This window comes from Carcharodon carcharias, chromosome 6 (genome assembly GCF_017639515.1).
Source record: "Carcharodon carcharias isolate sCarCar2 chromosome 6, sCarCar2.pri, whole genome shotgun sequence".
NCBI classification, from domain to species: domain Eukaryota; kingdom Metazoa; phylum Chordata; class Chondrichthyes; order Lamniformes; family Lamnidae; genus Carcharodon; species Carcharodon carcharias.
This window is the reverse complement of record NC_054472.1, coordinates 54,114,755-54,140,813: the sequence shown is the minus strand read 5'-3', so window position 1 is coordinate 54,140,813 and position 26,059 is coordinate 54,114,755. Positions and strand designations below refer to the sequence as shown.

Here is a 26,059-nt window from a genome sequence, read left to right as displayed (position 1 = left end):
GGCTCCAAGGGGTCGTTCACTTGCATACAATAACATGAATATTTTGCTGGGTATTTCACATCTGTCCTCTCCCAACACACAGGCTGTGCTAGTCACCAGCATGAGTTAAAATGCTTCCGAAATCAATATTGACCTCCTTCCTCCTGCTCTTCAACATTTGTTAGGTAAAAGTAGGTGCTGCATTAGATTAATCAGGACCAGAGTAGGCCCCTGGGCTAGTTTTGATCGCTTCAGTATGTGTGTGGGGGGGGTGGTGTAGTTAGGAATTTCCCAAATTTGTTTTTCCCAAATTAGTTTTGGTTTTTATCTATTTTTTAACCTCTCCCAGGTGATCTCATGGCTTTGAGGCATGGTAGGGATTGTATATATTGTATTGTAGTTCTGTGGAATAAGATAGATGGAACAATAGGTCTTTTTCTGTCTGTCGTTGTTTGCATGTTTGTATTTCCTGAGGAAAATATTCCATTTATTGACAGAGTCACATTATTAGACCTATAATTTGCTTTTTACATTGCTGCTCTTTATCAGTAGAGTCTTGAGTGATTCTTGCATCACTTCTTCTGTTTCTTGCACTGTGCAGGAGTGTGTTTCCTAAATATATCCTGAATTTAGATTAATTTCAATCACAGATTGCCATGCATCTATCAGTGGATTTAAAGTTGTTGCAATAGCGACTGCTAAAAATGGATGAAAGCAATGGACAATGTTCCTGTCTAATAGATTGCACAAGATAATGAAGATGATTTCAGTGGAAAGACTTGATGGGACTGTTAATGCAATTTGCAGTTCAATTCTAGAATATAGCACACCCACTTTACCTCAGTCACCCGAGTTTCTACACTGACAGCTGTGTAATAAATCTGTGTTGAAATGGAAATGTGTTACAGTAAAAGGGACAACACAGTAAAGTTGCTAAAAAGTGCCATTGTTATTAGTTGAGTCACACCTGACCTCAGAGTTGGATGAATTTTGATTACGGTAAAGGCGTGTTTTATATTTGTTTCAGTCATTGGTGGTACTGGCTGATCAGGAACTCATTGAAATATCCATTTGTACTATTTGAGAAATGGTGTAACAGACTGCTGCTGGCTGTGGCTGCTCTGCTATGTACCCAATAATGGCACTTTATAGTTAACTTCATACATTTTGGTTTAAAATCATACATACTATAGCATCTGTTCATGCCTTGTTGTCATTGATAGTCTGTGACTGTGGCTGTAAGTGTGGTTAGCTGTATAGAAAGGGGTTATAAAATGTCACTTTATGGCAAACTCAATTAAGTTCACAGAAGTGAATACCGAGAAATTTGACAGCAGAACAACTTTTGCTTTGGATCACATGTTTAATTGACTTAATACACTTCCACGAAGAGGAATTGTCTGCTTCTGCAACGTGATGATCAATTTCCCAGGTGACATCACTCAGCCCATTCAATTCCTCATTTATGTAAAGAATTATGAGAACCTAGGAGTGATTTTTCAAAAAAAAAATAGATTTGTAACAGTGATTCCAATAGAGAATTGGATAGAGAATAATAAATACCCAGAAATTATTCCATAAATGGCAATGGATGTCCAGATGTATTTCAGTAGAGAATTGTGGGTACCCAGGAGATCATCATCAGGAACACTTGGTACCCAGGAGTGATTTGCTAGAGAAGAATGGGCAAAGAAAGAAAATAAAAAGCTTACATTTATGTATTTTTATGAACAACCTTCTGAATGTCCAGTAGTGCTTTCGTACCAATGAAGTGCCTTTGAAATGTAATCATTGCTATAACGGAAGGGATCATGCCTTGTACACAGCAAAACCCCATAACTGGCAGTGAGATAAGTGACCAGGCAGGTAGCCTTTCTAACCCACTTCGTGCTTCAAGGTAAAAGGCCTGCATGAGAGCAGATGGTGCAGCAAACCGGAACGCTGGTCAGCAATGTGAATTTTCCTGCCCATCCCTTCCCCAGCCTCCACACTCACCCCCGTATGGGGGTGAACATTCAGCCCAGAGTTAACATTTCAGTCAGGTCAATGACCTTTCATCAGAACTCCACTACATTATTGTACTCACTAGGAGGGCTATCAATTTCCATGTTCACTACCACCAACCCCCGACACCACACATCCTCCATTGTGATTTAATGCCTGCAGGAGTGGAACAGAGGAATCTGGTGACAAGATGCCTTACTTCTATCAAAATTACTAAATGACTTTTTGAATTGCAAGAGCATATTTCGCAACATGCTGTGGCACAACTGAAGCATTCTTGTTTAAAAATAATGTTACCTTGGCTTGGCAGGACATAAGTATTAACAAAGAAATTACTCATAGAAATCATTTCTTGATACAATTGCTATAAAATCTGTAGCTTGCCCTATGACTGGTATCAAGAAAGGGCCAAGCTATTCAGTGCAAAAATAAACATTTTGTGAGATTTGTTCAAATTTGATTTGCCTTTTTATAAAAAAAACCTAAATCAATAATTTAAATCTTCTTGTTCGCAAACACATTTTTGAAGCTACTTATCAATCTGCTTTATTCAAATCGGGGTCTGTCCGAAGCTAATGAGAGCTAGTAAGGCCACAAAGGTTCTGTGAACAGTGATAAAAGAAAAAGAACTGTTATATAAAAATATTACTTGGAACATGGTTTACCACGGCAATTGCAAACAATTTGTTCTTTATTTTCCTACACAAGGAGCCATCTAAGCTTAATAACACTTATAAACATATATGCTGTGTTACTGCTACTATTCACTTGTGCTTTTACCATATAATAAAGTTCTTTATCACTTAAATTCTAGTAGTATAGTGTTATTCTGCCACCTTGCGAAGACAAGTCATGATAGAACAGTATCTGACATGAACTGAGAAGCATTCTCTTTTTGCTCCTTAGGCATGTTATGAATTTACCTAGATGGCCAGCCATTTTATATACTTCTGGGCATATAATGATACTGGCACACTGACAGGAGCAATTTAAAACATTTAGAGTGAGAAGGGCGTAAAGAAACCCTAAAATTGTAACTCGTGATTATTGTGCAATTTTGTTCATGCAATGCATCTTTTTTAAGGTTTTGTGAGCAGCTAAATTAAGAATTAGCCTATTGTTTACTCAAGGTTATGAAACATTGTGATGGGATAAATATTGATGGAAATTTTAACTGTTTCAAGAGATGGTAGCAAGGCAGCACAGGTTTAAGATCATTGCAAAGTAATAGGCCTGAATTCGCTGAAAACTTGCACTGTCATCATGATGCATCTATAGTATATATCCATAAGACTATAAGATGTAGGAGCAGAAGTAGGCCATTCGGCCCATCGAGTCTGCTCCACCATTCAATGAGATTGTGGCTGATCTGATAATCCTCAACTCCACTTTCCTGCTTTTTCCCCATAACCCTTGATTCCCTTACTGGTTAAAAATCTGTCTATCTCTGCCTTGAATATATTTAACCACCAGCCTCTACAGCCCTCTAGAGTAACGAATTGCACAGATCCACTACCCTCTGAGAGAAGAAATTTCTCTTCATCTATGTCTTAAATGGTCGATCCCTTACTCTGAGTTTATGCCCTCTGGTCCTAGACTCTCCCACAAGGGGAACAACCTCTTGGCATCTACCCTGTCCAACCCCCTAAGAATCTTATATATTTCAATAAGGCTTCCTCTCATTCTTCTAAACTCCAATGATATAGGCCCAACCTACTCAACCTCTCCTTATAAGAAAATCTCTCTATACCTGGGATCAACCTAGTGAACCTTCTCTAGACTGCCTGCAATGCCAGTATATCTTTCCTTAGATAAGGGGAATAAAATTGTTCACAGTATTCTAGACGTGGTCTAACTAGTGCTTTGTATAGTTTTAGCAAGATTTCCCTATTTTTATACTCCATTTCCTTTGAAATAAATGCCAACATTCCATTTGCTTTCCCTATTACCTGTTGAACTTGTATGTTAGCTTTTTGGGATTCATGCAAGAGGACTCCCAAATCCCTCTATGCCATAGCTTTCTGCAGTCTTTCTCCATTTAAATAATATTCAGCTCCTCTGTTCTTCCTGCCAAAATGCACAACCTCACATTTTCCCACATTATATTCCATCTGCCAAGTTTTTGCCCACTCAATTAACCTGTCTATATCCCTCTGTAGACTCTTTGTGTCATCCTCACCACTTACCTTCCCACCTATTTTTGTGCCATCTGGAAACTTGACAATAGTACATTCACTTCCTTCATCCAAGTCGTTAATATTAATTGTAAATAATTGAGGCCCCAGCACTGATCCCTGTGGCACTCCACTAGTTACAGGTTGCCATCCTGAAAATGCCCCCCTTATCCTAACACTCTGAATTCTATTAGTTAGCCAATCCTCTATCCATGCTAATATACTACCCCCAACACCGTGGGCTCTTACCTTATTAAGTACCTTGTGTGTAACCTTATCGAATGCCTTTTGGAAATCCAAATATATTGCATCTACTGGTTCCGCTCTATCTATCCTGCTTGTTACCTCCTGAAAGAATTCTAATAAATTTGTTAGGCAAGATTTCCCCTTCATGAAGCCATGCTGACTCTGCTTGATTATATTATGCATTTCTAAATGTTCTGTTATTACATCCTTTATAATAGACTCTAACATTTTCCCAATGATGAATGTTAAGCTAACTGGCCTATAGTAACCTGTTTTTGTGCCTCCCTCCCTTTTGCATAACGGCATTACATTGGCAGTTTTCCAATCTTCTGGGACTTTTCCAGAATCTACGGATTCTTAGAAGATTACCACCAGTGCGTCCACTATTTGTGTAGCTACTTCCTTTAATATCTTAGGATGCAACCCATCAGGTCCAGGGGGCTTATTGGCCTTTAGCCCCATTAGTTTCCCTAGTACATTTTCTCTAGTGATAGTTATAGTATTTATTTCCTCCATTCCTTTTATCCCTTGATTATTTGGTACTTTTGGAATGCTATTAGTATCTTCTACCATGAAGACTGATGCAAAGTACTTATTCAACTTCTCTGCCATGTCCTGGTCCCTCATTATTATTTCCCCAGCCTCATTCTCTGAGGGGCCTATGTTCACTTTGGCCTCCCTCTTCCTTTTTATATATTTAAAGAAGCTTTTACTATCTGTTTTTATATTACTTGCTAGTTTGCCCTCAAAGCTTATTTTCTCTCTCTTTATGTTTTGGTCATCTTTTGTTAGCTTTTAAAGCTATCCCAGTCCTCTGGGTTACCAATAATCTATGGGACATTGTATGTTTTTTATTTCAATTTGATACTATCCTTAACTTCTTGGTTAACCATGATTAGTTTATCCCCTTCCTAGAATCCTTCTTTCTCACTGGGATATATCTTTGTTGTGAGTCATGAACTATTTTCCTAAACATCTGCCATTGTTCATCAACCGTCTTTTCTGCTAAACTCCTTTCCCAGCCCACTCCAGCCAACTCCACCCTCATTCCTTTGTAATTACACATTTAAGTTTAGCACAGTTGTTTCCAACCCAAGTTTCTCATTCTCGAACTGTATGCTAAATTCTACCATGTTATGATCGCTGTTTCCTAGGGGATCTTTTACTTTAAGATAATTTATTAAGCCTGCCTCATTTCACATTACTGGATCCAAAATAGCCTGATCCCTGGTTGGATCCACAGCATATTGTTCTAGGAAACTGTCCTGAATATACTCAATGAATTCTTGCTAGTGGCTACCTCTGTCAATTTCATATTCCCAATCTACATGAAGATTAAAGTCACCCATGATTAATGTGCTGCCTTTTTTACATGCCCTCATTATCTCCTGATTTATTCTCTGTCCTATCATGTAGCCAATGTTAGGGAGCCCATAGACTACTCCCACCAGTGTCTTCCCCTTGTTATTTCTTACCTCCACCCATATGGATTCTACATCTTCCAATCCAAGATCATTTCCTGCTATCATACTTATTCCATCTCGTACTAACAAAGCTACCCCACTGGCCTTTCCATCCTGCCTGTCCTTTCAAAAAGTCACATAACCCTGAATATGTCGTTCCCAGCTTTGACTTCCTTGTAATCACGTCTCTGTAATGGCTGTAAGATCATATCCATTAACCTCTATTTGTGCCGTTAATTCATTTGTTTTGTTCTGAATACTTTGTGCATTTAAGTAAAGGACCATTAATTTTGCCTTTTTACCATTTTCCCCCCTTTGACCCTATCTGCTGCTTTTTCTTTATGTTTTTACACTCTATCCCTTCCTGCCACTTTAATAGCCTAAATAGCCGCCCTGCAATGCTGCCATATCCTTTTGCTTTGTTAGCATACATATCCCCTCTCTAGAACTCTTTCACACCCCCACTACCTATTTAGTTTAAAGCCCTCTCTACAGCCCTAGTTATTTGAGTCGCCAGAACACTGGTCCCAGCACTGTTCAAGTGAAACTCATCCCACCAGAACAGCTCCCTTCTACCCCGGTACTGGTGCCAATGTCCCAAGAACTGAAACGCGTTACTCCCACACCAATTTTATGCCAATCAGCATTTAACTCCTTGACTTAATTTATCCTATGCCAGTTTGCCTATGGCTCAGGTAGAAATCCCAAGATTATTACCTTGGAGGAGCTGCTTTTTAATTTAGCTCCTAACTGTTCAAATTCTTTCACCAGAACCTCCTTTCTAGTCCTATCAATGTCGTTGGTACCAGCGTGGACGATGACAACAGGATCCCTCCCCTCCCACTCCAAGTTCCTTTCGAGCCCTGAGGAGATGTCCTTAACCCTAGCATGGGACAGGCAATACAGCCTTCGGGACTCACGCTCATGGATGTAGAGAACAGCATCTCTCCCTAATTATACTGTCCCCTACCACTACTATATTCCTATTTCCCACCCCCCCCCCACTTGAATGGCTCCCTATACCACGGTGCCATGGTCAGTTTGCTCATCCTCCCTGCAGTACCCACTCTTGTCCACACAGCTTGCAAGAACCACGTAACTGTTGGACAACTGCAGGGACTGACACTCCTTGAATGCTACCCCCTGGGTCCCCATACCTGCTTCACTTGCAGTCACACCTACTGTTGCTGATCATAGACCAAATCTGAATTACCTAATCTGAGGGGTGTGACCACTTCCTGGAGCAAAGTGTCCAGGTAACCTTCCCCCTCTCTGATTTGGCGCAATGTCTGCAGCTCAGACTCCAGCTCCTCAACTCGGATCCGAAGTTCCTCGAGCTGCAAACACTTACTACAGATGTGTTCACTCTGGATCAACTTGGTGTCCAGCAGCTCCCACATGCTGCAGCAGCAACACATCACCTGTCCTGCCATCGCTATCGTATTTTATTTAATTACTTAATTAATTACTCTAGTATCCCTGCTCTTTACATTTTATTTACACACCAGTATCGAGCTTCTCTTTAACAAGCTATTTCTAAGAAAAGAAAAAAAAGAGCTAGAAACCTAAACACAAACTAAAGACTTTACTTTTACTTTAAAGACTAGAAATACTCACCAATCCCACTCACCAATCAACTGCTGTCTGTGCTCTTTAATGGTCTCTCGCCTCTCTCTCCATGCTCTTTAATGATCTCTCACTCTTCTTGCACTCACTCATTGTTAAAGGCCCCGTTGCTCCTCTCGCCCTCTCACTGTTAAAGGCCCCGTTGCTCCTCTTGCCCTCTCACTGTTAAAGGCCCCACTGCTCCTCACACTCTCTCACTGTTAAAGGCCCCACTGCTCCCCTCACACTCTCTCACTGTTAAAGGCCCGCTGCTACTCACACTCTCTCATTGTTAAAGGCCACGCTGCTCCTGTCGCACTCACTCACTGCTAAAGGCCCTGCTGCTTCTCACGCTTTCTCAGTGTTATAGGCCCTGCTGCTTCTCACACTCTCTCACTGTTAAAGGTCATGCTGCTTCTCACATGCTTATGGTGTAGAAATTCCAGGAAATTATGTCACGAGTTATGCTATTAAATTTGTCAGACCATAACTTGTTAAGGATTTTGCACTCCATCAAAGAGACCCCATTGAAAAAGTTGAACAACTAATTGTCACAGCTTCGTTCCCCGCACCGCCCACCACCGCGCCCCCCCCACCACCCCATTAAATCAATGGCTTGTTTGAGTTTGGTAAATTAATGCCATTGTGATTGCCACAGTCACTTAGACCATTGGAAAACTGGGCTAAAGGGATCAAAATCAGTAACATATTCAATCGCTCAGCAGGTTATCTTGGAGTAATATCGTTACTGATTTGTTCCAGAAATGTTATTGAGATCATAAAACTCAATAAAGTAACAAATCACTTGTTTTGTCAGTCACATGTGTTCTGATTTTATCTGACTTAAATTATTTTTGTTACAATTTGCTGAGCTTGTATACTAAACTTGTATTACAGCCAAAATAAAAACAGAATGTTGGAAATACTCAGCGTGTCAGGCAACATCTGTGGAAAGAGATACAGCGTTAATGTTTCAGGACAATAATCTTTCATCAGAACTGCCTGACCTGCTAAATATTTCCAGCAGTTTTTGTTTTATTTTAGAATTCCAGCATTCACAGTATTTTTACTTATGTATCATAACTAGTTTAGCTGAAGGATTCCATACAGTTTAGGAGACAATCCTATATGGGCCTCTTGTTAATGCTGATTTATATATTCATACTGTCTTAGTAAAAACTCATCAATTACTTTAAACTCAACCTAGACATTCTATCTGTACATACTGACCCAGATTCTGTGGTCAGTGGCAAATGGACAGCATTTGTCACTGACCTTGGAAACAGCTGCCCACAAAGATTTAGCGGGCTCTGTAGCATCAATTTCCCATATTACAATATCAATTTCACCTTGGCTCCACCTATAGAGTATTCTGGTATCCAGGAAGAGGGAAGCCATCAAACAGGCTGAGCAGCCAATCTGTTTGAGGAATTCTCACTGACAGCAAACCAGGAAATAAAAAGTTCATTAACATTCATTTTTAATAATTTCGCAGAGGGCAGAATAAAGATTGGGGCATACACATGAGGTTATGGTAGAAGCTGCAGTAGCATAAGCAAACTTTAAAAAATAAAAACAAAAAGGGACCAATTTTTCCAGTACCTGGTTCATTGGAGGCTGGGTCATAACTGAAAATGGGTGTCCGGACCCTGTGGAAGTCCTGACAAGCTGACCTACATGGGAAAGTTTCGACTTTCAATGGGCTATTCCCCTGTTTCTCAGGATCCTCCGCGAATCTCTCCTACTCTGAATTAGAGTTGGAGACTTCAGACAGTTTTGTGATACACGCCAGGGCAGTTACCCAGGAAATATAGACAGATTAAAACCTAGCCTAACATCTGGGTAGCTGATCCCCAGCTACACCCCAACTACCCCCCTGACCCACCACAACTACTCCCCTGACCCAACCCGACCACCATCACGACCTGACCACTGCCTGATCACCCGACTACCCCTGACCACCTGACTGCCCCCGATCACTCAACTAACCCTGAACTACTCGACTACTTCACTCACCAACCTACCACCTCACCCACCCTACCCATTTACCCACTCACCCACTCATCGACCTCACACACTCTCCTACCTCACCACTCACCTGCCTACCCACCTACCCCCCAACCCCCTAACCCTAATCCCCCCAACCCGCCCCAATCACTCCCCTGACCTAACCCGACCACCACTCCTACCTGACTACCACATGATCACCCAACCACCCTTTTACCTGACCTAACCACTCCTGACCACCAACTAACTCTCAACTAATTGACTACTCTACTCGCCAACCTACCACCTCACCCACCTTACCCACTCATCCACCTCACACATTCACCCAACTCACCACTCACCTGCCTATCCACTTAGCCTTCTACCCCCACCCACTCACCCACTTATATGCCTACCCAGCTCCCCACTTACCCAACTCCCACTTTCGCACCTATCCGTTCCCCCACTCAGCCATGTACCCATTCACTCATTCATCCACTCACTCATTACTCACCCATTCACTAACATTCAAAGACTGGATCTTCAAATTCAGCATACTGCAGCTAGTGCTGTAAAAAGATGGAATGTCCTGTTTCCCCCGACTCTGCTCCACTCCAGTGAGTTCCCAATGGATGCTGAATGGTGTATTTTTTGACAGCTGAAATTGGGAGATCCCAGAAGAAACGCGCAGCAACATTGTGTCATGTGAATTTTTGAACGCAGTGGCAATCCACTCATCATTGCCGCTGCTCAGAAGATTTGTGCCATTATTTCAAAAATCTGTGCTATTTCTATCATGGAATGTAGGACTGACTTCTAAAATTAGTTTTGAGGGCCAGGGAGGTTGTTTGACAGTGATAATGACTTAGTTTTAATGAAGCTTAGCTTTCTCAATGATTTTACATTGAGGAGAGCAGATGAAAAATTGAAGTTCTTGTTAAAGAACTGATCCTGTGCTGATTCTGTCTGCAATGTCTGCAACAGCACACCCTGTAGAGGAACAGAACAGCCAATTCCAGATTTTTGCATTTAACTGTGAATGTGCAAACACCAGAAGTTGCTGTCAGTTTTAAGCAGTAATGACAGCGAACGCTGACAGTTTGTCATCATTACAACTGCAAATTCTGGGCCAGTGATACCCACCTTCATAGGAGCTATTGTGGCTAAGCACTTCCCTATTAAATTACCTGAAGTATTATTCTGTGTCAAGACCTGTTACCTTGGATGTGTATCACATATTAGCTGCATTGTCCCTGGTCTGTTGTTTTATCCGGTGGGACATTTTCTAATAATTTTTCCAGCAAATTGTGGTGCAAATTCACCACTGGAGGATCAAGAAGCAAAGTGGTCTAATTTTGGCATTCATCGCCATACCAGCCAATCATTGTAGTGAATTGTGGTTACACAGAGGATGGTTAGAATGGGGAATTCTCTTCCACAAAACATTGTTGAAACAAGGCCCATATTTTCTCTTTGGAAGGGAATGAGATAGTTGAATGAAAAAAGAGGAATGACATGATGAGCCAGCAGCAGAGTGCAATTGGATTAGGTGAGCAGGCTTTTCTGCTCCTGTGTTTGGCAGTTTGTGATTTTCCACCCATTAAAGTGAATAGGCAGGAAATCACAAGCTTGTGAGCACAGAAGCAGAAAACCCCAGTTTTGTCTTGTGGAGAAAAAGACCAGTGTAGCTGTGATGAGCAAAATGGTCTGTTCATGTGCTGTTACAATCTACAGTTTTACAAAATAACTAAAGTTTGCTGCTTTTTTTAACATATAATTGTAGCAAAACATGATCTGAGGAGTATGGCAGCATCCCCAATTTCCCTTTTTGAATTCTAGCATCTACATGGGTCATGGTGTCAAAGTAAGCAAGGCTCACTTCCACAAGACACATAAGCACCCCTTTTCATGGCTTGAGTGACCCCAGGAAATGGCCATTATATGGGTACCTAATTCAGGAATACATTTCAAAGGTTGTTACAAACTGTGGTGTGCCATAGATATCTTGTCGAGCTCATTGCTGGCAGTTGACCTACACTGCCCTATGTCTATCCTTATGATAGTGTTACCTAGGAGTTCAGTTCTGTCACAAAACTTCTGTTCTGGGAACACTAAATTGTAACATTGATTACAATTGATTACTAAGGACTGAAAACAATTGCATTTCTATGTCATATTTTCCTACCTCGGGTTTTGCCCAGGTGCTTTACAACCAATAAAAACTTTCATTTCGTAAAGTAGTTAGTTCTGTAATGCAGAAAAGAATGGGGCAAGCAATTTGTGCGCAGCAAGATCCCACAAAGAGCACTGAAGGAAATGACTAGGTAATCAGTTTTAGTGATGTCGGTAATGATACCAATGTTGAGGTTGGCTGGTTTCAGGCACCAGTGGCCTACCCCAGCCATACAAATGACCCTGAACCCAGGAATTGGGATGAAGTCACCAGTCTGAGATTAGGCCGCAGCCATAGGGTTTTTAGGGATCTTAACAGTTAAATGTTTAATCTGCCAGCCAGCTTTAAAATCACCGATATCAGCAAAAAAGATAAAACAAAAAGAGAATGCAGACAGCTGGAGACTTCACTAATGCAGGAAATTCACAGCATTCAGAGTAAGACATAATATTCGCAACATTGCACAAAAGGAATAGAAACGTTACTGGAAGTACATATCAAGTCTACCAATATCAGAAAGATGCTGTGCTATCCCCCTGTAGTACCAACAGTGGCCACCACTCCTGGTGGCGCTGCTGAAATTCACAAGCTGGCGGCCTTCCAAGTGGCCAGCAGCTCTTGGATACGGGCTCTTTGCCCTTAAAGGTACAGAAGCCCCAATCACAGGCAGTTAATTGCATGATTGACATTTAATCCTGTCAGGGTTTCCGCAAATGGCCATAGTGGTGTTGCCACCAAGTTTTTGGCCAGTGGACAGGCTGCTGCTACGGCCATTAAATTCAGCCCAGTGTTACAGAATGTGCTGATATGTTTTATGAGTTGTATAATGTAGTTCAGTTATAGATCACCTATGATGTAACTGAACAGCATATCAGGCTCGAGAGTTTGATGGTCGACACCTGTCCCTGTTTCCCAACTCAGTTTTTGTCACACAAAAAATTGCCCCATAAAACCACTGGTTTCAGTGTTACAAGAGCCTGGAGGGTTAAAAATTGTTTGGGTCTGCTTCTGGTATGGCTTGTACCAGTTGCCATCTTGGGAAAACTGAGAACACATGCATGCTATTGATGTGCCAGTAGCGTGTGGAGTGAGCAGATAGTGATGACACCTAACGTCTAATACTGATTTAATGCCCAACCTGCCACTTTGTGTCATTTTAAAGGCATCTGCATGGGATTTTCAGATAAAGTGCTTTTGAATTTATGGTAAAGTCCCAACATTTATGACTTTCTCTTTCATGAACTCACTTCTCCGCGCTAAAGCTATTGTACATCAGATTGCCCATTGCAGGCCCAATTGTTTGCTTATCCGTGGTTTAAAACATTAAAAAAAAGCCAACTTTAGAAAATACTAAATGAAAGAAAACTGCCTAAATGAAGTTAAGTAAACAGAATTTGCCGATGACGTATTTCCTGCAGTAAAAAGTGTCTCTGCCATTGTTTGCACGTGGGTGTTCTTTGTTGCTGCATCTGCTATTGTTTGGATATTTCCACACTCAAGTAAAGTACTTTAAGTGGAACAAACTTTACAGTGTTCTTGTTTTATGCTTCATTAAACACTTTCTCCAGTAAATGTCTCTTAAATTTCTCTTAAATTTATTAAAAACAAAGCCTTTATCTAGCCTCATGCTCATATGCAGCGCCACCCCAGGGACTGCAGCATGGCTGGTGGAATGCTGCTGAATTTCAATGAGAGAGACTGCACATGGCCTTGCCTGGAACAGCCCTGGACCTTGAGGGCCTGGGTTTGGACTATACCATCTCGGCATGGACGGCCAGCATAGATTAGCTGGCTGAGAGGCATCATCAGGGGCACTGCAGAGTGGCAGGTTTGGGAGCAGAAATGCTGTATCATGAGAGAGGATAGCGGGTTCATGCACCATGGGGCCACTGCCACTTCCCTACGATGGTGCCTCATAACAATCTTATTAATCTGCTTAGGCACAGATTGCTAGGTTGCTGTGAGAGCTTGAAAGCCTGTTTGATGATGAGACAGCCTGAGCCTGCATTGCAACAAGTTGGATTTACTTGGCAACAAGCTGAGATTACATAACCTAATCCTGAGCTTCCACTGCAGCACTCAAATATTGGGTGGCTTCTGCCTGTGTGGCAATGGAAGCTGAGACACCAGCCGTCACACCTAGCATCAGGGCTGCATCTGGAAGTCGTGGAGTTGATCACCACTTCCACTCTAGAAAGGATGGACTGCATGCTCTGCGTGAAGCCCTATGCCAAGTTGGAGCTCAACCCTTCTACGCCACTTAACAGTGACAACAGGTTCTTTGGCAAGCCTGGCAATGCTCCAAACATTTCTCTGTCCATGCTCAACAGTCTATTCCTATACACTGCCCAATTGAAGTCCTCATCTGAGTGAGGGAATTCCTTTTCATCTTAGCCTTAAAGAATCAACCCTTATCCTGAGACTATACCCCCATGTCCTAGACTCGGGAAACAACCTGTCAGTGTCTACCCTGTCAAGCCCCTTCAGAATCTTATATGTTTCAATGAGATCATCTCCATTCTTCTAAATCCCAGAGAGTATAGGCGCATTTTACTCAACCTCTCATCATGGGACAACCATCACATCCCAGGAATCAAAATAGTGAGGCTTTGCTACACCACCATCAAGGCAAGTATATCTTTCCTTAGATAGGGAGAACAAAACTATGCACAATACTCCAAGCATTGTCTCACCAAAGTCCTTTACAATTGTGGCATTCGTTGACCTTTGCCACTTGTTTGAGGGCATTGAACTTTTTCCAACACTACAGTCATGTCCTTGGGTCCACATTCCTTGCACTCTGGCTATTCCTCCCACAGTGTATGCCATGTGGCATCCTGCGGAAACATGACGTCACTCCTCCTTTCCACCGCCTGGACTAAGTACTGCATCAGAGAACCTTGGAGCCCTTTCTCTGACTTGCTGTTCCATTGCTCAGATTTCTTTTGCGAAACACTTATAGAAATACTTGCAACACCTCCTGAAGACAGAATGCACCCCTCCTTTAAGGAGGCCTTTAAGAAATGCAGGTTGGCTTTTACTCGTGCTAGCCTGGCATGAACCTAGGCCCCCTGTTGAGCATGTAGTCACTCAGCAACATGTTTAGTAGGGGACTGCATGTCGCATGGAGCTAAGCAGGCAGTACGAGGTTTGTGTGCTGCTTGCACCCCCTCAATTGGATGTGGGATAAACATGCATCATGATCCACATACTGACAAACTGGCCATATCCAATTTTTATCCCAAAGCTTGCTTTTTATTTCCTATCTTGTGGTTTCCAGGTACTTACAACAAGCTCCTATATTCTTAAAAATGTGATGCCTCGTGTTGTCATATTTTGACACTTTCATGGTCTTTAAACTCAATTACAGTAAAGGGTTGATTCCCTCATCAGGTATTTCCAGTGAGGAGCAGCATCACAGGGTGCACTGGTCAGGGAGATCACAAGCTGGCATTCCTCATTTATCTTTGAGTGAACTGAAAACCAAGTGCATTAGCCCGCAAATTCCCAACCAGGACTCCCTAAGCTCACATGCTAAATCAGCAATTAGCCCCAAAATCAAAGCTGAACTGATTACTCAGGAGGTTATTGTTAATGGTTTTAACAAGGCCTTCAGAAGCAAAGTCAGCTTTTTCTCTAACTTTTTGCTAATTATTCATTCAGCCATTTATAGCAGTTTAGGAATCCTCAGAAAAGCCTTCAATGTGGGGGAATAATCTGTTCCTTTCTCCTGCCTTTCTCTTAATGTTTTCACATTGACTTCTTTGTTAATATTAGAGAACACGGGAAATGGATATAGAACTATCTGTATGGCACCTTTTTGTGCCCCTAAGATGTGCCAAAACACCTTGCAACAAATGAATCACAGGAACTTTTCCCCCACAACCATTTTTGCAACATGCATTTTAATTGACCATAATCTGTGCTCCTAGAACATGTGATTTTGTTTTGCTCACATATGTACAAAATACAGTCTGCCCAGCAGTGAAAAAGCATCTTTTGATATGTGGTGATACTGTGGGTCAGCCCCATGAGAATTGGAGTTTGCCGCCTTAACAGGAGCTTTGAATCACAATATACAAGAAAACTGCTGCTGACTAGTTGTTGGATTGTATTGAAAGCCAATGTGGTCTGTCAACTATAATTTTAAAATGTAATGTTATTGGGCTGTATGTTTCTTCTACCAATTTTAAGTGCCTTTTGAATCACACACATGCTGTCCTCCACTGCGATGCTGGCAGATGCATTCAAACGTTAGCATCTCTCATTTGCACCGAATTTTGCAGATCTACCAACTTGCACAGCCCGAGAGAAGGTCTCTTAGGAGACATGGCAACAGAGGAAGGGTCATTCCACCAATCACAGTGTAGTAGAATCTGGCACTTGATTGGTATGACTTCAAGCTGAAGGTAACTTCCTTTGCTTGAAGTTTGACATTATTACTTCATCTCAGTGAAGGGAATTGACAAAAATCATTTTAAACAAATTTTTTAATTTGCAAGTTGTTCGCTCTGGGGAAGGGATCAAATATCTGAATATGCAAGTTAGAAATTAGTAGTTTAGAAGTAAGAAGGAAGGTGAGGGGAAACCTGAACCTTTTCATTGTCTCCTGAGATAAGAACATTGAGTTTCTTTAGGAACAGGTAAAACTATTAGACTTGAACATACCTGTACTTTTTTCAGATATAAACCCCATCAACAACCTTTTCACCCTAATCCTTCAATTCATTTCTCTCCAACTATTTTATACTGTTTGCTTCACTTATTTTGCAGTTCTATTATACCCCTCAGTTTTCTTTTTAATCGATGTCTCTTTGCATATAAGCCTTTCACCAAGGTGAACAATTTCGCCTGAATTTTTGCTCCTAATTTGGGAGTGCAGAATCAGAAGAACTCCTGGCTCCACAACCTGACTCCTGGAAAACAACCCCAACTGATCAGGTTTTCGTTCTGGGGCTTGGGGGGGCGGGAGGAGGAGGGGTTGGTGTGGTGTAATGGGAATTGTGCTTGCCGATTCCAAAAAAGTTCAGAGGCAGCACAGGGGCTGCCAGGTGTGGAGGCGGGCTGGGTGAAATGTCACAGCTGCAAAAAAAACCTTTATCTCTCACCCCCTCACATCCCCTCAACCCTCCACACATTCTCCATGCCCCATTCATGCCAACTCATGCCCCTCCATTCACCTCTGGCACTTTATTTCCCCATGCCAACTCATGCCAACCCATGCCCCTGCCACCCACCACCCTTTGTCCTTACACCCTCCATGCCAACTCACCCAGTATCCACTATGGGCAGACCTCAGGACTGAATGAAATAAAATACACTTCTAATTGTCTATTGTTGAATTCACTATTTAAAACAGAACACTCTTATTGATATAAACCCATTCACTACATTAAAATTCTTTCAATTACTTAATCCCTTATAACAATAAGCATCTGCATTTATATTCCCACTTCAAAGACCTGGTAAGTGCTTGGAGCTGTCAATCAAACTGTGAACTGATAGGCACCACACTGTGATATTGATAAGTTGTGAAATCAGTCATGCAGCCCTAATCCTGTAATGATTGATTCTGCAACTTCAACGGAGTGTGAGAGCTTGGTGAGCTGAGGGAAACTTAAATTCTTACTGAAAACCTAATTTTGTTCATATTTAATGTTTAACTGCAAGTACAGTTTAAATTCTAAGTCTCATCCAGGGACCTGAGCAGGAAAATAGAAGCTGACTGGCAGCAGCTCAAATAGTTAATTAAGGAAACTAACTTGAACTGGTCTTGCTCTACCTGGGCTCAGCTAGTCCCTTTGTGTGGAACATATAAATTCAGACATTCTCAATGCAGCCAGCACAGTGCGAGAGTTTGGTGAGCTGAGGGCATTTGATGAGGAGAGGAGGGAGGTGCTCCTTTGCTTTTTCTACCTTTCCCAACCTGTAGGAACTGGTTCTTGCTCTACTACAGGAGAAGAAGCTAGCTGTTTTGTGAGTATCTAGTAACTGGCCAAGGTGTATTCTATTCCTAACGTTTAAACAGTACAGGAATTTGTGATAAGATTAATAAATATATAAAAGAAAATAAATAATTGAATTAATTAATTAAAGCACATAAGTATGGCAGGACAGGTGATGTGTCATGCCTGCAGCATGTGGGATCTCCTGGATACCAGTGTTATCCAGGGCAAGCATAATCTGCAATGAATGTCTGTGGCTTAAGAAATTTCAGCTCAGTCATTGAGCTGGAGGCTGAGCTGTGGACACTGTGACACATCATGGAGAGGGAAAGTTACTTGGACACTTTGTACCAGGAAGCAGTCACACCTATTAGGATAGGGTCTTATGATTTGGAAGGCGGTCAGGCACTGGAGGGTGTGACTTTAGCTGAGGCAGGTAAGGGGACCCAGAGGGCAGGAGTGGTGAGCCTCCGCAATTGTCCAATAGGTTTGAGGTTCTTTCAGCTTGTTTGGATGAAAGTGGAGGCTACAGGGTGGATGAGCTGCCTGACCATGGCATTGTGGTAAAGGAAGCCATTTAAATGGGGGGAGCACAAAGGAATGTAGTGATAGTAGAGGACAGTCTAGTGAAGGTGGATTGGAACTGTTCTCTGGAGCAAGGAGCGACAGTCCAGATGGCAATGTTGCCTGCCCAGTGCCAGGGTTCAGGACATTTGCTCAGGGCTGGAGAGGAACTTGCAGTAAGACAGAGAGGATCCAGTGGTTATGGTCCATGTAGATACCAATGACATAGGTAGGGTGAAGGAAGAGGTTCTGCATAGTCAGTATGAGGAGCTAGGCACCAAATTAAGAAGCAGAGCCTCAAAGATAATAATCTCTGGATTATTACCTGAGCCATATGCAAATTGGCATTGGACAAATAAGGTAGAGAAGTGAACATGTGACTCAAAGACTGGTGTGGGAGAAGTGGGTTCCAGTTCATGGGGCACTGGCACCAGTTTTGGGGAAAGTGGGATCTGTACTGTTGGGACGGTCTACGCCGAACTGTGCTAGGACTGGTGTTCTCACAAGCCACATTACGAGGGAAGTAGAGAGGGTTTTAAACTGAATAGTGGGGGAAAGGGCTCAAATGTGGGAAGATGTGGTAAACCAAAGAGCAGGGTCATGGCAAGAGAGAAAGGTACTTATATGGGAAATGATAAACAGACCTTGACAGGAAGGGACAGAAAGTACAAATCTAAGAATAAATCAGCAGATAAGGCTAGACACTACAAAAATAATAAAAGGACAAAACGAAAGGCTCTATATCTAAATGCATGTAGCATTCAATACGAAACAGAAGAACTGATAACATAAATAGAAATAAGTAAGTGCGATCTGATAGCCATTACAGAGATATGGCTACAGGATGACATAGATTGGGACCTGAATATTGAAGGGTATGTGACATTTAGGAAGGACAGGAAGTTAGGAAAATGTGGGGTGGCTCTGCTAATTAATGACGATACCAGCACATTAGAGAGGAATAACTTAAGTTCAGGAAACCAGGATGTAGAAACTGTTTGGGTTGAAGTAAGAAATGATAAAGGGAAGAAGTCACTTGTGGGAGTGATGTACAGGCCCCCTATTGTAATTACGTGGTAGGACAGAGTATAAAAGAAGAGATAATGGATGCTGTCAGAAAGATACAGTGATAATCATGGGGTATTTTAATCTTCATATGGACTGGAAAATTCAGATGGGCAAAGGTAGTGTAGATGAGGAGTTCATAGAATGTTTTCGGGATAGTTCCTTAGAACCGCATGTTCTGGAGCCAACCAGGGAGCAGGCTATGCTAGACCTGGTATTGTGCAATGAGATAGGATTAATTGATAATCTCATAGCAAAGGTACCATAGGCAGCAGCAAACATAATATGATTGAATTTCACATTTATTTTGAGGGAGAGAGGAGTGGGTCTGAGACTGTTTTTAAACTTAAATAAGGCCAATTATGAGGGCATGAAAATGGAGCTGGCTAAAGTGAACTGGCAAATGAGGTTAAGGAATAGGTCAATAGAGGTTCAGTGGCAGACATTTAAAGGGATATTTCAGAATATGCAGAATAGATACATTCCAATCAGAAAGAAAAATTCCAAGGGGAGGGCCCACAATCAGTGGTTAACTAAAAAAGTTAGGTAGTATCAAGCTTAAAGAGAAAGCATATAATTGTGCAAAGATGGTTGGAAGGTCAAAAGATTGGAAAGTATGTAAAGAACATCAAAGAATGACAAAAAGATTATTAAGGAGGGAAAAAATAGAGTACAAGATAAAGCCAGCTAATAATATAAAGACGGATTGTAAGAGTTTCTATAGATATTTAAATAAGAAGAGTTAACAAAGTGAGTGTTAGTCCTATAGAGAGTGCATCTGGGGAATCGATAATGGAAAGTAGAGAGATTGGGGAACAATTAAACAGGTATTTTGCTTCGGTCTTCATGATAGAGGATAAAAGTAACATCCCAGAAATAGCTGTAAATCAGGAAATGGAGGGAAAGGAGGAACTCGGGAAAATTATAATCACCAGGGAAGTGGTATTGAGCAAATTGTTGAGGCTGCAGGCTGACAAATCACCAGGTCTGGATGGACTTCTGAAAGAAGTGGCTAGTGAGATAGTTGGTGCACTGGTTTTAATTTTCCAAAATTCCTTAAATTCAAGGAAGGTTCCATTGGAGTGAAAAATAGCAAATGGAGCTCCTCTATTCAAAAAGGGAGGGAGACAGAAAGAAGGAAACTATAAGCCACTTGGCTTAGCATCTCTCATGGGGAAAATGCTAAAAGCTGTCATTAAAGATGTTATAGTAGGGCACTTAGAAAAATTCAAAGCAACCAGGCAGAATCAGCATGGTCTTGTGAAAGGGAAATCATGTTTAAACAATTTATTGGAGTTTTTTGAAGGAGTCACATGTGCTGTGGATAAAGAGGAATGATGGATGCACTGTATTTAGATTTCCAGAAGGCATTTGATAAGGTGCTACATCACAGGTTATTGTGGAAATTAAAAGTTCATAGTGTTGGGAGTAAATTTTGGCATGGATGGAAGACTGGCTAGCTAAAAGGAAGCAGAGAATTGGTATAAATGGGACTTTTTCTGGTTGGCAGGATGTGACGATGTGCCACAGGAATCACTGCTGGGGCCTCGAATTTTTACAATTTATATAAATGAATTGGATGAAGGGACCAAAGGTATGGTTGCCAAATTTGCTGATGACTCAAAGATATGTAGGAAAGTAAATTGTGAAGAGGGCTTAAGGAGGTTACAAAGGGACATAGATAGGTTAAGTAAGTGGGCAAAGATCTGACAAGTGGAGTATAAGGTTGGCAAATGTGAAATTGTCCATTTTGCAGGAAGAATAAAAAAGAAGCTTATTAGCTAAATGGTGAGAGATTGCAGAGCTCTGGGATTCAGAGGGATCTGGGTGTCCTTGTGCATGAATCTCAAAAAGCTAGAATGAGGTATTGCAAGTAATTAGGACAGCTAATAGAATCTTATCATTCATTGTGAGGGAAATTGATTGCAAAAGTAGGGAGGTTACGCTTCAGTTATCCAGGCACTTTTGAGACCACATCTGGAGTATTGTAGTTCAGTACTGGTCTCCTTATTTAAAGAAAAATGTAAATGCTCTAAAAGCAGTTCAGAGAAGGTTTACTAGACTAACACCAGGAATGGGTGGATTGTCTTATGAGGAAAGGTTGGACAGGTTAGGTATGTATCCATTGGAGTTTGGAAAATTAAGATCTTGAGGGGTCTTGACAGGGTGGACGTAAAGAGGATATTTCCTATTGTGGGAAAATCTTGAACTAGAAGTCACTGTGTAAACATAAGGAGTCGCCCATTTAAGACAGAGATGAGGAGATTTTTTTTTCCTGTCAGAGGGTTGTGAGTCTTTGGAACTCTCTTCCTCAAAAGGTGGTGAAAGGAGACCCTTTGAATATTTTTAAGGCAGAGCTAGACAGATTCTTGATCAACAAGGGGGTGACAGGTTATCGGGGGTAGGCAGGAATGTGGGGTTGAGGTTACAATCAGATCAGTGATGATCTCACTGAATGACAGAGCAGGCTTGAGGGGCTAAATGGCCTAGTCCTGCTCCTAATTTGAATGTTTGTATGATATCCTCTAGGCTTATGTCAACGAACAGTGTGAAATAGCAAGCACTATTTTTTTTAACACTGCAGACAGTTTGTTTTCATATATTTAAATGATAGGAGATTTAAATTCTTGACAGTTCCCTTGACAGTTTCTTTGATAGGTTGACAACCCATCCCTGTTGCCTCGCCGGCGAAAATGTTGGGGGCCAGCTTTTGCAGGACCCCTGGAATCAGGCCTTCAACCTCATTTGGATAAGCCAGAGAGCCTTTCTGTCCCTGCAAGGATTCAGTCTTTTGTTTGGAACAATTTCTATTAATTCTCTTCGATATGTTGAGAACTTTACTTCGATCACCTCCAAGTCTCTGGAACATCGCAATTCAAAGCATCCATCGGTCCAATGATAGCATTTCTGACGCAGAGTACCATCCTATAGAGTACTAGCTGAAGGCATTCTCTTAATGCTTTGTTTTTGCTAAGAAAAATAAAGCCAACTTCCTTAACATAAATTCCTGACACCCAGAATCATTTTTTTGCTTGTATTTGTGCCCTTTCAAGTACAATAATACTTTTGCTATTGATTAGGTGACCAGAGCTCCAATGCTACTCTAAATTGAAGCTGATCTGTGTCAACAAGGCTGTTTCCTCATCACTGGATTCATCAGACCTGGATGATGACCATAGTGAAGTTAAAGAAGCAGACTGCTCCACGAAGTACTTTGCTTCCAATACATGAATAGTTCAAAGAGACATTATGACAGATACCGGAAAGATGGAATCATTTTTTCAGCAGAGGAATATGGATATGGGCCTGGTTCCAGGTGCTTGCATACGGCTGCAGTACATTTCTTTCCCCAAGTTCACATGGTAAATAAAGGTGAGGAAGGCCCTTCTGCACAATTTAGCTCATCCATCCAGAAGGAGATTATGTGGTCAAGTTACTGGAGTGGAGCTTAACATGTGAACATATGAATTAGGAGTAGGAGTCGGCCACGGCTCCTCAAGCCTGCTCCGCCATTCAATAAGATCATGGCTGATCTGATTGGAAGCGCGACTCCACATTCCCGTCTACCCCCAACAGGCTTTCACCCCCTTGCTTATCAAGAATCTATCTACCTCTGTGTTAAAAATATTCAAAGACCCTGCTTCCACCGCCTTTTGACAAAGAGAGTTCCAAAGACTCACAAACCTCTGAGAGAAAAAATTCTCCTCATCTCTGTTTTAAATAAATCCCTTATTTTTAAACTGTGACCACTAGTTCTAGATTCTACAGCAAAAGGAAACATCCTCTCCACATCCACCTTGTCAAGACCCCTCAGGATCTTATATGTTTCAATCAAGTCGCCTCTTACTCTTCTGAACTCCAGTGGATACAAGCCTAGCCTGCCCAATCTTTCCTCATAAGACAGTCCACCCATTCCTGGTATTACTCTAGCAAACCTTTTCTGAACTACTTCCAATGTATTTACATCCTTCCTTAAATAAGGAGTCCAGAACTGTACACAGTACTCCAGATGTGGTCTCATCAATGCTCTGTATAACTGAAGCATAACTTCTCTACTTTTGTATTCAATTCCCCTTGCATTAAATGATAATATTCTATTAGCTTTCCTAATTACTTGCTGGACCTTTATACTAACCTTTTGCGCTTCATGCACTAGGACACCCAGATCTTTCTGCATCTCAGAGCTCTGCAATCTCTCACCATTTAGATAATATGCTGCTTTTTTATACTTCCTGACAGAATGGACAATTTCACATTTGCCCACATTATACTCCATTTGCTAGACCTTTGCCCACTCACTTAACCTATATATATCCTTTTGTAGCCTCCTTATGTCCTCTTTACAAGTTACTTTCCTCTCTATCTTTGAGACTGCAGCACTGATCCCTATGGCACACCAATCGTTACATCTTGCCATCCACAAAATGACCCATTTATGCCTATTTTCTGATTCCTGTTAGCTAGCCAATCTTCTATCCATGCCAATATGTTTACCCCTACATTTTTATTTTCCGCGATAACCTGTGATGTGGCATATTATCAAATGCTTCTGGAAATCTAAGTACAATCCATCCACCAGTTCCCCTTTACTCACAGCACATGTTACCTCTTCAAAGAATTCCAATAAATTGGATAAACATGATTTTCCTTTCACAAAATCAGCCTTGAATTTATTTAAGTGCCCTTCTATAACATCTTTAATAATAGCTTCTAACAGTTTCCCTATGACAGATGTTAAGCTAACTGCTCTGTAGTTACCTGCTTGCTGTCTCCCTCCCTTTTTGAATAAAAGAGTTACCTTTGCTATTTTCCAATCCAATGGAACCTTTCCCAAATCTAGGGAATTTTGGAAAATTAAAATCAACGCATCAACTACCTCACTAGCCACTTCTTTTAAGACCCCAGGATGAAGTCCATCAGGTTCCAGAGATTTGTTAGCCCGCAGCTCCAACAATTTGTTCAGTACTACTTCCCTCGTGATTGTAATTTTTTTTGAGTTCCTTCCTCCCTTCTATTTCCTAATTTACAGCTATTTCTGGGATGTTACTGGTATCTGATGCAGAAGACCAATGCAAAATACTTGTTCAATTCACCTGCCATCTCCTTCCTTTCCAATATTAATTCCCCAGACTAACAGGACTAACACTCATTTTCTTAACTCTTCTTTTCTAAATATCTACAGAACTCACAACCTTATGGCAAAGAGGCAAGAATGCTGAAACCATATTAGAATAATGCTTAATAGGGTGCTACTAACTATTTCTTCCACTTGTGTGCCTAGACGGGTCAGCTGTCAATCACAAAAGGTTCTTAAGATGCATACTGGGAGATGCTAACTTAAGTCTTTTGAGCTAGAAGTGATGATTCTGTGAATGTGAATGACTCATTTCAGGCTTCTCGCATTGGCACAGGCCTCTGATGGAAATCATTGCTACACAAATATCAAATACAGAAAATGCAATTGCACAAATGAGATCAATAATTTTCTTGCCAGTTATATAATTTTTTTACGTTACAAACCTCATAATAGAACTTCAAAAGATAGACGAGTTCAACATAATGTTTGAAAGGGAGACATGCGAAACTGCTCCTAAAATTCTAGAATAAAAGCAAAACACTGTAGATGCTGGAGGTTTGAAATAAAACCAGAAAGTGTTGGAAAAACTCAGGTCTGGCAGCTTCTCCAGAGAGAAACAAATTTAACATTGTGAGACTAATATGGCTCTTCTTCGGAACTCTTTAATTAGTTCCAAAGAAGAGTGATACTAGACTCAAAAGAGTGGCCAGAATTTTATGTTTGGTGTGCAGGCGCGCACCTGACACATCTGAGCGTAATTTGACGTACGATATTTCGTTTGGCGGGCGTGCACCGGAGTCGGCTGCGTGCCCACCGATAATTGAAAGGCCTATTAAGGCCATTAACAAGCTCATTAAAATCAAACTTTTGCCGCCCGTCCAGCCTTACGGTTGATGGGCTGGCGAAAAGGCTAAGTGGCCTTTGCATCCCATGGGCGGGATGAGGTTTTCTGAAGCAAATAAACATCAACTGAAAATTTTATTTTTGAATTAAAAACATGTCCCAGCTAATGTGACAAAGTCACATGAGGAGACATGTATTTTTTAATTTTTACTGTCTTTAATAATTTTTTTAAAAAGTTCTTCAATCTCCCTAAGGCAGCTCTGTGCCTCAGGGAGATTCCTGTGTTGCTCTGTATCTCAGGGAGATTCCTGTGCCGCTCTGTGCCTCAGGGAGATTCCTGTGTTGCTCTGTACTCAGGGAGATTCCTGTGCCGCTCTGTGCCTCAGGGAGATTCCTGTGCCGCTCTGTGCCTCAGGGAGATTCCTGTGTTGCTCTGTATCTCAGGGAGATTCCTGTGCCGCTCTGTGCCTCAGGGAGATTCCTGTGTCGCTCTGTGCATCAGGGAGATTCCTGTGCCGCTCTGTGCCTCAGGGAGATTCCTGTGTTGCTCTGTATCTCAGGGAGATTCCTGTGCCGCTCTGTGCCTCAGGGAGATTGAAGCACTCTTTCGCCCACATGTGCAAACCGCACCAGGTCCGCTCTCCCTCCTCCCTTGCCCGCACAGGTAGCGCTGAGCACGGCCACACATGGATCCACGCAGGGCAGGCCTTAATTGGCCTGCCCATGTGAAATCTCGAAGCAGAGCCGATCATGGGTGGCGGGCGGCTTTCCAACCACCCCTGCTTGCTCCCGCCTAGCCCGCCCAACGAGGGAAAAATTCTGGCCATTAACTCTGCTCCTCTTTCTACAGATGCTGCCAGACATGCTGAGTTTTTCCAGCACTTTATGTTTGTATAGCTAAGGTTCTAGATTTAGGTAAGGCTCACTTCAATAAG

The 26,059-nt window shown here is 41.7% G+C and overlaps 1 protein-coding gene across 1 annotated transcript in view; it reads left to right on the top strand.

The window, feature by feature from the left end:
* Positions 1–26,059, top strand: part of pou6f2 (POU class 6 homeobox 2) — a 1,008,671-nt gene that overhangs the window by 460,238 nt on the left and 522,374 nt on the right. The window lies entirely within an intron of this gene.